General features: G+C 45.5%; 1 pseudogene; it reads left to right on the plus strand.

Moving 5' to 3' along the window:
• LOC135531257 (plexin-B2-like) overlaps positions 1–11,201 on the plus strand; it is a 55,391-nt pseudogene extending 44,190 nt beyond the window's left edge.
• Positions 11,202–12,052: the final 851 nt, after the last annotated feature.

The following is a 12,052-nucleotide window of genomic DNA, read 5'->3' on the forward strand; positions in this document are numbered from 1 at the left end:
GAGAGCGTTGAGAGAGCGTTGAGAGACCGAGAGCGTTGCGAGAGCGTTGAGAGACCGAGAGCGTTGAGAGACCGTTGAGAGACCGAGAGCGTTGAGAGACCGTTGAGAGACCGAGAGCGTTGAGAGACCGTTGAGAGACCGAGAGCGTTGAGAGACCGTTGAGAGACCGAGAGCGTTGAGAGACCGTTGAGAGACCGAGAGCGTTGAGAGACCGTTGAGAGACCGAGAGCGTTGAGAGACCGAGAGCGTTGAGGGAGAGAGTGAGAGGGCGGGCGTCGAGAGTGAGAGAGCGAGGAGAGCTCAATAAGGAGCAGAGATGGGCTCGAGGTAAATGTTTCCATCAGACTCCACTGATAAGGTTGGTTTAACGGACCCTGTAATATGATTGGCTCTCATAATGGACCCTCTAATATGATTGGGTTTCGTAATTGACTTCTGTGAAAACAGCGTGTCATCATCTGGATGAGAAATCAACTCAGTGATTTATGGGAAAACTGATAGAGAGACATCATGTTTCATGTCTTCTCTCCCCATGCTGTTTTTCATTCACTTAGGCAATAAACCTTATTTTAGTCCGATAATCAATACACACAAGGCAAATGAATCTACAGAATGTTGTTTAAGACAGCTGTACCCAACATGTTGCTAGCATGTACCAAAACAAATGGGTTGACCTAATCATGAGGTCAGTGTGATTCTGGATGATAGATGATTGACAGCTGTGTGTGTCCAACCAGACTCTGCAGGTGCTGGTGCACGGCGAGGGACCAGACGTGACGCCGGTGAAGGTGCTAAACTGTGACACCATCTCTCAGGTGAAGGAGAAGATCATTGAACAGGTGTACCGCAACCTGCCCTACTCACAGAGACCCAAGGTGGACAGTGTTGCTCTTGGTGAGAACACACACGGTTCTACCACTGTTATCCTGTGCTAAGAGTTGGGGGGAACAACAATGAGTTTCATATTTTTGCACGTACGTTAATCTAGTCTGTATATACAGTTGAAGTCAGAAGTTTACATCCACTTAGGTTGGAGTCATTAAAACTCGTTTTTCAACCACTCCACAAAATTCTTGTTAGCAAACTATAGTTTTGGCAAGCCGGTTAGGACATCTACTTTGTGCATGACACAAATAATTTTTCCAACAATTGTTTACAGGCAGATTATTTCACTTATAATTCACTGTATCACAATTCCAGTGGGTCAGAAGTTTACATACACTAAATTGACTGTGCCTTTAAACAGCTTGAAAAATTCCAGAAACTTATGTCATGGCGTTAGAAGCTTCTGATAGGCTAATTGACATCATTTGAGTCAGTTGGAGGTGTACCTGTGGATGTATTTCAAGGCCTACCTTCAAACTCCATGCCTCTTTGCTTGACATCATGGGAAAATCAAAATAATCAACACCTCAGAAAAAATTTGTAGACCTCCACAAGTCTGGTTCATCCTTGGCCGCATTTTCCAAACGCCTGAAGGTACCACGTTCATCTGTACAAACAATAGTACACAAGTATAAACACCATGGGACCACGCAGCCATCATACCGCTCAGGAAGGACATGCGTTCTGTCTCCTAGAGATGAACGTACTTTGATGCGAAAAGTGCAAATCAATCCCAGAACAACAGCAAAGGACCTTGTGAAGATGCTGGAGGAAACAGGTACAAAAGTATCTGTATCCACAGTAAAACGAGTCCTATATCGACATAACCTGGAAGGCCACTCAGCAAGGAAGGAGCCACTTCTCCAAAACCACAATAAAAAAAGCCAGACTACGGTTTGCAACTGCACATGGGGACAAAGATCGTACTTTTGGAGAAAGGTCCTCTGGTCTGATGAAAGGAAATTAGAACTGTTTGTCCGTAATGCTCATCGTTATGTTTGGAGGAGAAAGGGGGAGGCTTGCAAACCAAAGAACACCATCCCAACCGTGAAGCACATGGGTGGCAGCAGCATGTTGTGGGGGTGCTTTGCTGCAGGAGGGACTGGTGCACTTCACAAAATAGATGGCTTCATGAGGAAAGAAAATTATGTGGATATTTTGAAGCAACATCTCAAGACATCAGTCAGGAAGTTAAAGCTTGGTCGCAAATGGGTCTTCCAAACGGACAATGACCCCAAGCATACTTCCAAAGTTGTGGCAAAATGGCTTAAGGGCAACAAAGTCAAGGTATTGAAGTGGCCATCACAAAGCCCTGACCTCCATCCTATAGACAATTTGTGGACAGAACTGAAGAAGTGTGTGCGAGCAAGGAGGCCTACAAACCTGACTCAGTTACACCAGCTCTGTCAGGAGGAATGGGCCAAAATTCACCCAACTTATTGTGGGAAGCTTGTGGAAGGCTACCCAAAACGTTTGACCCAAGTTAAACAATTTAAAGGCAATGCTACCAAATACTGATTGAGTGTATGTCAACTTCTGACCCACTGGGAATGTGATGAAAGAAATTAAAACTGAAATAAATCATTCTCTCTACTATTATTCTGACATTTCACATTCTTAAATGAAGTGGTGATCCTAACTGACCTAAGACAAGGAATTTTTACTCAGATTAAATGTCAGGAATTGTAGAAAAACTGAGTTTAAATGTATTTGGCTAAGGTGTATGTAAACTTTTGACTTCAACTGTACCTTTCAGTAATATTGTAATGTATAAGGTGCACTTCCCACCCCGTCCACAGAGTGGCGGCCTGGCTCTACAGGGCAGATCCTGTCTGACATGGACCTGACATCACAGAAGGAGGGCAGGTGGAAGAGACTCAACACCCTGGCACATTACAACGTGAGTGGCTGTATTCGTGTTCTCTCTGAATATCTTCTCAGCTTACTGTATAGTTCATGTGAATATCTATCAGGGCTGGCTGGCTTTATTAACCTTGAATTGTTCCTGGGCTTCAGATGTTCAGAGTTGAGCATGCCAGATATTCAGTTGAAATTTTGGGTTTTGCTATTTCACAGTTTTAATGAAACTATGTGAAACTCAAACTATATGTTTCTGTACTGTTAACTATACAGAAGGTATTCAGAACCCTTGACTTATTCTAAAATAGTTTAAATAATAAATAAAATTTAAAAAATCCCCCAGGCAATCTACACACACTGCCCCGTAATCACAAAGCGTAACATTTGTGTATATATATATTTTTAATACCTTATTTACATAAGTATTCAGACCCTTTGCTATGAGTCTCGAAATTGAGCTCTGATGCATCATGTTTCCATTGATCATCCTTTAGATGTTTCTACAACTTGATTGGAGTCCACCTGTAGTAAATTCAATTCATTAGACACGATTTGGAAAGGCACACTCCTTTTTATATAAGGTCCCACTGTTGACAGTGCATGTCAGAGCAATAACTAAGCCATTGAGGTCTAAGAAATTGTCTATAGTGCTCCGAGACAGGATTGTGTCGGCACAGATCTGAGGAAGGTTACCAGGGGGAAAAATGATGCAGCATTGAAGGTCCCCAAGAACACAGTGGTCAAACTGAGCGATCGGGGGACAAGGGCCTAAAGTGTTTAAACCCTTTACAATGAAGATCTGTGAAGTTACTTGGATTTTTACGAGTTATCTTTGAAAGACAGAGTCGTGAAATGGGACGTTTATTTATTTTTTTGCTGAGTTTATATGTGGTACGGTACTGTGTTAACTATATGTGGTACTGTGTGTTTCAGGTGAGAGACAATGCTACGCTGGTGCTGTCCAGAGTGCTTCACACCCATCGCCAGTTCCACCAGAACCAGGATAGCCATGAAGAAAGTGAGTCCGATTTCATTATATCCTCAGTATGTTATCCCTAGGCACAGATCTAGGCTCAGCCTACGTGTCCTCCAATCCTAACCTTAACTATCAGGGTGGGTAATGCGCTACTGACCTGAGATCAGCATCTTGGAAAAACTTCTCAACTTTGCGTCTTGTTCATTATGGCCAACCATTTTGCATGAGGAAACAAAAAAGAGTTGAGGTTGTCCAACCTTGTTTGAGTCTGTTGTCTTCCGTTTGATGCCCACTGAACATGTCCCTGGTGTCCCTGTAGAAAACGCCCTGTTGGAAGATGACAAGGTGTTCCACCTGGTGCGGCCAGCAGACGAGCTGGATGAGGTCAAATCGAAGAGAGGAAGTTTGAAGGCCAAGGCCACGACTAAAGCCATCGCTGAGATCTACCTGACACGACTGCTCTCTGTCAAGGTTAGTCAGTCTGATAACTACACTACCTACAGCAGTTATAGCACTACCTACAGCAGTTATAGCACTACCTACAGCAGTTATAGCACTACCTACAGCAGTTATAGCACTACCTACAGCAGTTATAGCACTACCTACAGCAGTTATAGCACTACTAACAGTTATAGTACTACCTACAGCAGTTATAGCACGACCTACAGCAGTTATAGCACTACCTACAGCAGTTATAGCACTACCTACAGCAGTTATAGCACTACCTACAGCAGTTATAGCACTACCTACAGCAGTTATAGCACTACCTACAGCAGTTATAGCACTACCTACAGCAGTTATAGCACTACCTACAGCAGTTATAGCACTACCTACAGCAGTTATAGCACTACCTACAGCAGTTATAGCACTACCTACAGCAGTTATAGCACTACCTACAGCAGTTATAGCACTACCTACAGCAGTTATAGCACTACCTACAGCAGTTATAGTACTACCTACAGCAGTTATAGCACTACCTACAGCAGTTATAGCACTACTAACAGTTATAGTACTACCTACAGCAGTTATAGCACTACCTACAGCAGTTATAGCACTACCTACAGCAGTTATAGCACTACCTACAGCAGTTATAGCACTACCTACAGCAGTTATAGCACTACCTACAGCAGTTATAGTACTACCTACAGCAGTTATAGTACTACCTACAGCAGTTATAGTACTACCTACAGCAGTTATAGTACTACCTACAGCAGTTATAGCACTACCTACAGCAGTTATAGCACTACCTACAGCAGTTATAGCACTACCTACAGCAGTTATAGCACTACCTACAGCAGTTATAGCACTACCTACAGCAGTTATAGCACTACCTACAGCAGTTATAGCACTACTAACAGTTATAGCACTACCTACAGCAGTTATAGCACTACCTACAGCAGTTATAGCACTACCTACAGCAGTTATAGCACTACCTACAGCAGTTATAGCACTACCTACAGCAGTTATAGCACTACCTACAGCAGTTATAGCACTACCTACAGCAGTTATAGCACTACCTACAGCAGTTATAGCACTACCTACAGCAGTTATAGCACTACTAACAGTTATAGTACTACCTACAGCAGTTATAGCACGACCTACAGCAGTTATAGCACGACCTACAGCAGTTATAGCACGACCTACAGCAGTTATAGCACTACCTACAGCAGTTATAGCACTACCTACAGCAGTTATAGCACTACCTACAGCAGTTATAGCACTACCTACAGCAGTTATAGCACTACCTACAGCAGTTATAGCACTACCTACAGCAGTTATAGCACTACCTACAGCAGTTATAGCACTAGTAGAGCAGTTATAGCACTACTAGAGAGTTATACCACGACCTACAGCAGTTATAGCACTGATTAGAGCAGTTATAGCACTACCTACAGCAGTTATAGCACGACCCACAGCAGTTATAGCACTACCCACAGCAGTTATAGCACTACCTACAGCAGTTATAGCACTACCTACAGCAGTTATAGCACTACCTATAGCAGTTATAGCACTACGTAGAGCAGTTATAGCACTACCTACAGCAGTTATAGCACTACGTAGAGCAGTTATAGCACTACGTAGAGCAGTTATAGCACTACGTAGAGCAGTTATAGCACGACCTACAGCAGTTATAGCACGACCTACAGCAGTTATAGCACGACCTACAGCAGTTATAGCACGACCTACAGCAGTTATAGCACGACCTACAGCAGTTATAGCACTACCTACAGCAGTTATAGCACGACCTACAGCAGTTATAGCACGACCTACAGCAGTTATAGCACTACCTACAGCAGTTATAGCACTACCTACAGCAGTTATAGCACTACCTACAGCAGTTATAGCACTACCTACAGCAGTTATAGCACTACCTACAGCAGTTATAGCACTACCTACAGCAGTTATAGCACTACCTACAGCAGTTATAGCACTACCTACAGCAGTTATAGCACTACGTAGAGCAGTTATAATATAGTTATAACACCTTTAGCACAGTGCAGAATTACTCCTACATTACTGATTTGACCCGGAACATGTAGAAGATGCAGCACTGATTGGGTGGGTGGACAGGAGACACACTGATTGGGTGGGTGGACAGGAGACACACTGATTGGGTGGGTGTAAGTGTATGTTGGTGTACATAATGTGAGCTGATTTTGTATCCGTCAGATACTGTCTACTGACGACTAATATGATATATGGTTGTCCCACCTAGCTATCTTAAGATGAAGGCGCTCTGGATATGTCCTACTTTGTGTGTCCTACTGTGTGTGTGTCCTCGGTGTGTTGCAGGGTACTCTGCAGCAGTTTGTGGATGATTTCTTCCGCAGTGTGTTGTGTTCTGGAGCGGTGGTTCCTCCTGCGGTTAAATACTTCTTTGACTTCCTGGATGAGCAGGCTCTGAAACACGACAACGTAGAGGAGGAGACCGTCCATATCTGGAAGACCAACAGGTACACACACACACTGACACAAAAACTCACACGCATATGAACACTGTACACACGCGCACACACGCATGCACGTAACCACACCCACAGATATGCACACTGAATACACACAATAGTTCAGTACCTCCAACCTTCTTCTACACTTGACTGCTTCTCACCGTGTTGTAGTCCTAGGGTCTGACTCCTCCTCACCGTGTTGTAGTACTAGGGTCTGACTCCTCCTCAATGTGTTGTAGTACTAGGGTCTGACTCCTCCTCACCGTGTTGTAGTACTAGGGTCTGACTCCTCATTGTGTTGTAGTCCTAGGGTCTGACTCCTCATTGTGTTGTAGTCCTACGGTCTGACTCCTCATTGTGTTGTAGTCCTAGGGTCTGACTCCTCATTGTGTTGTAGTCCTAGGGTCTGACTCCTCATTGTGTTGTAGTCCTAGGGTCTGACTCCTCATTGTGTTGTAGTCCTAGGGTCTGACTCCTCATTGTGTTGTAGTCCTAGGGTCTGACTGTCCTCACCGTGTTGTAGTCCTAGGGTCTGACTGTCCTCACCGTGTTGTAGTCCTAGGGTCTGACTGTCCTCACCGTGTTGTAGTCCTAGGGTCTGACTGTCCTCACCGTGTTGTAGTCCTAGGGTCTGACTGTCCTCACCGTGTTGTAGTCCTAGGGTCTGACTCCTCCTCACCGTGTTGTAGTCCTAGGGTCTGACTCCTCCTCACCGTGTTGTAGTCCTAGGGTCTGACTCCTCCTTACCGTGTTGTAGTCCGAGGGTCTGACTCCTCCTTACCGTGTTGTAGTCCTAGGGTCTGACTGTCCTCACCGTGTTGTAGTCCTAGGGTCTGACTGTCCTCACCGTGTTGTAGTCCTAGGGTCTGACTGTCCTCACCGTGTTGTAGTCCTAGGGTCTGACTCCTCCTCATTGTGTTGTAGTCCTAGGGTCTGACTCCTCCTCATTGTGTTGTAGTCCTAGGGTCTGACTCCTCATTGTGTTGTAGTCCTAGGGTCTGACTCCTCATTGTGTTGTAGTCCTAGGGTCTGACTCCTCATTGTGTTGTAGTCCTAGGGTCTGACTCCTCATTGTGTTGTAGTCCTAGGGTCTGACTCCTCATTGTGTTGTAGTCCTAGGGTCTGACTCCTCATTGTGTTGTAGTCCTAGGGTCTGACTCCTCATTGTGTTGTAGTCCTAGGGTCTGACTCCTCATTGTGTTGTAGTCCTAGGGTCTGACTCCTCATTGTGTTGTAGTCCTAGGGTCTGACTCCTCATTGTGTTGTAGTCCTAGGGTCTGACTCCTCATTGTGTTGTAGTCCTAGGGTCTGACTCCTCATTGTGTTGTAGTCCTAGGGTTTGACTCCTCCTCATAGTGTTGTAGTCCTAGGGTTTGACTCCTCCTCATAGTGTTGTAGTCCTAGAGTCTGACTCCTCCTCATCGTGTTGTAGTCCTAGGGTCTGACTCCTCCTCACCGTGTTGTAGTCCTAGGGTCTGACTCCTCCTCACCGTGTTGTAGTCCTAGGGTCTGACTCCTCCTCACCGTGTTGTAGTCCTAGGGTCTGACTCCTCTTTACCGTGTTGTAGTCCGAGGGTCTGACTCCTCCTTACCGTGTTGTAGTCCGAGGGTCTGACTCCTCCTTACCGTGTTGTAGTCCTAGGGTCTGACTGCCCTAACTCCCCTGAAACCCCTGAAAGTTATCCGAGTGAATTAGTGAACTCCTGTTGATGGGAACTATTAAATATAGATAGTGCTTGTGATGCGTATTGGATTGACAGGTGGGGATGAGTGGCAGAGTAAGATCTCTAGTCAGGATGAGGAGATGAAAGACTGAATTCTTTAGACTCTAGAGACATCTCTCTCACTATCCATCGTCTCTTCTTTCACTCACTTACTCTTCCCCTGTTTCTCTCCTCTCCTGTCTCCATTCTCAGTCCCTTCCTAGATGTCTCTCTCCTGTTTCACACACTTACTCTTCCCATGTTTCTCTCCTCTCCTCTCTCCATTCTCAGTCCCTTCCTAGATGTCTCTCTCCTGTTTCACACACTTACTAACCCTCTTTCTCTCTCTCCCTCTCTCTTTCTCTCTCTCTCTCTTTCTTTCCCACCCCTCTCCTGCATATCAGCATGAGGGGACATCAGCAAGCCAATTAAATGAGGGCTTTCAGTGAATGTGATTCAGCTAAAAAGGCTTGATAATTCTCCCCCAGTATCCTGGATAATGTTCCTCAGGCCTGTTCTCCAGTCAAGAAGAGGTTTGTAGGGGTTAGAGCAGGTGTGAAGCTGAGCTGGCTAGAGGGGACGGAGAGGAAAGAGACAGAGAACGTAAGACCTTGAGCGGGAGAGTGAGCATCCAGCCAACAAATATAAATTCTTAAAGAGGCTGTAGCTCGGTGTACCCCGAGGTGACCTGGAGGATAAGACACTCACACACTCTCTCTCTCTCACACACACACACACACACACACACACACACACACACACACACACACACACACACACACACACACACACACACACACACACAGAGACACACACAGAGACACACACAGAGACAGACAGACCGACCGTAGAGTCATTAGGAATTCACTGGACCAAGGCTGATTCAGAGGTAGATGGAGATTACCCCTGCAGGCTCCCCCAGTCAGCGTTTTAATAACACAGCACTTCTAGTCCTTCTCAGAGGAGGAGCATCACACCACTGTAACAGGATTTCGTTTTGGACTGGGCTGCTTTATATTAGGCTTCATTCAGCCATACACCTGTTTAGTTGTTCTTTCCTGGGTTGAGTTCAGAAGTCTGGGTTTGAGTGACTCAGCTTGTCTGTGAGGCAGAAGGAAAAGGGATCTGTTATCTTGTTAAATTAGATGGGAAGGAGTTGGCTTTTAGTTTGGATAGCCTGCGACTGTTTCACCTTGCTCTCATGCTGGGTTGCTCTGCGTGGTGCGGTGTGTGTTGGTGTGTATACTAATGTGTGTGTTCTCTATCCCCAGCCTGCCCATGCGTTTCTGGGTGAACATCCTGAAGAACCCTCACTTCATCTTTGACGTGCACGTGACGGAGGTGGTGGACGCGTCGCTGTCCGTCATCGCTCAGACCTTCATGGACGCCTGCACCAAGACGGAGCACAAACTGAGCGGGAATCTCCCAGCAACAAGCTGCTCTATGCAAAGGAGATCTCCACCTATAAGAAGATGGTGGACGAGTGAGTTCTCTCATGTTCATCTCTTTTCATGATTGACTGCCTATCAAATGAGCCGATACTGCAGTACTCTTGGCCGATATAGAGAATAGGTTGCAGTCAGAACACACAAGAAGTACTCTCTTCTAGTGCATCAGAAAAAACACAGGGATACGTTGGTAGGACCTGGCAGCCAATCAGACATCTCATCTCTCTATCATTCTGTCTCTCCTCAGTTACTACAAGGGAATCAAGCAGATGGTCCCAGTCAGTGACCAGGACATGAACACACACCTGGCTGAGGTGTCCAGGGTACGTACACGTGACCTCACATCTGTTTGTACTTGTGTGTGGGCAGTCTTCTATTGCATCATCAGAATACAACAATACAATTCATCCTTCCTTCTTTGTGCTCTCCAGGAACACACAGACACGCTGAATACCCAGGCAGCCTTGCACCAGCTCTACCAGTATGCCAGCAAATACTATGATGGGGTAAAAACCTTACGACTCACTTCCTTGTCTGGTGGTTTGAAGGCCCTATCCACTTGGTTAAGAACCTTAGGACTCACTTCCTTGTCTGGTGGTTTGAAGGCCCTATCCACTTGGTTAAGAACCTTAGGACTCACTTCCTTGTTTGGTGGTTTGAAGGCCCTATCCTCTTGGTTGACTACATCCTGTAGGAAATTAGACAAATTAATGTCACTTGCTGTCTCAGGAAAATCTGTTTACTAGTGTCTCTTTTGTGTCCTATCTAATTTTTTCCCTCCCTCCCTCCCTCCCTCCCTCCCTCCCTCCCTCCCTCCCTCCCTCCCTCCCTCCCTCCCTCCCTCCCTCCCTCCCTCCCTCCCTCCCTCCCTCCCTCCCTCCCTCCCTCCCTCCCTCCCTCCCTCCCTCCCTCCCCCTCCCTCCAGATCATCCAGTCTTTAGATGAGGACCCAGCCGCCCAGAGTAAACAGCTGACCCTGCGGCTGCAGCAGATAGCCGCCGCCCTCGAGAACAAAGTCACCGACCTTTAACCTCTGACCCCTAGAGAAAGGGGAGGGGCTATGGGACCACTCTGTAGACCAAGATGAGGGGGACCGGAGACTGAGGCAGACTTCAGACTATTACAGTATCAGCCATGAAGAGCTCCACATATCTCTTCCCCCTAGAGACATGAGAAGCTGTGGGAAACTATTGCGTTTTGGCCAAAATACTTGTAAAGGAGCAGAGCTACTGGGCCAAAGTTGGACAGGGTGATCTCTAATCATCAGTCTCCCTCTCTCTGACTCTATGGATCCTATAGACTGAATGATCAAGGGCCTTCAGTATAGTCCCTGAGTGAGCTAGCAGACTGTAAACCCAGCTACAGAGGATATACGGTACACCACCACACCTGTCAGCCCCATGATATACAACCTGGTGTTGATGACTTACAGCTTGTACAGAGAATCAGATGTTTAATGTGCTCCAGAGTAGACCCGACTTAGGAGAGTGGTGTTGTATGTAAATATATTTTTATGGCACAGGCTTTATGCAAAAGACGCTTTACATACCAAGATGAAATTATTTTTTAAAAGGATGGATGGGCACAACTAAGTTTGTTAATTTGTGTTTTTAAAAAGTTTCTAGAAGCGAAGAAGCAGGGTGTTCCATGATGTCATATCCTGTGTTTAATCGATTGGTTGCTTACTGTGTAATCTGCATTGCCATTGGCTAGTTATGACTGGTTAATCACTTTGTTTTTGTCATGATTTGTATTTGTCGCTGATATATTTTTGATGTGGGTTCTCAGTGTAGTGCATTATGCAGGGAATGGGGCGCAGCCTTGAACCACTTCACATGATGACTGTGTCCCTATTCAGGGTCAGCTCTCCCCTGTACGGTAGTAAAACAAGCCAAACGGATGAAAAGATGAAGCACATTCATACTGTACCATTGATATCAACGTCTCACTGAAACTAACTGGTGGACATAGTTAGAGCTCTCACACACGTTAGGCTTTAGCTTGACTAAGTGCCAATACAGAGTAGAGCTGAAGTTGAACATATTCTCATTTTTATACAAGAAATTTGTCTTCATTTTTCCATCTTGGGTCCAGAAATAGTACGTATGTGGATAGATGAATCAGGGCCCTGTTTATCTGAAATAGTACTATGTGTATAGATGAATCAGGGCCCTGTTTATCTGAAATAGTACTATGTGGATAGATGAATCAGGGCTCTGTTTATCTGAAATA

This window comes from Oncorhynchus masou, unplaced genomic scaffold (genome assembly GCF_036934945.1).
Source record: "Oncorhynchus masou masou isolate Uvic2021 unplaced genomic scaffold, UVic_Omas_1.1 unplaced_scaffold_1566, whole genome shotgun sequence".
Lineage (NCBI taxonomy): Eukaryota > Metazoa > Chordata > Actinopteri > Salmoniformes > Salmonidae > Oncorhynchus > Oncorhynchus masou.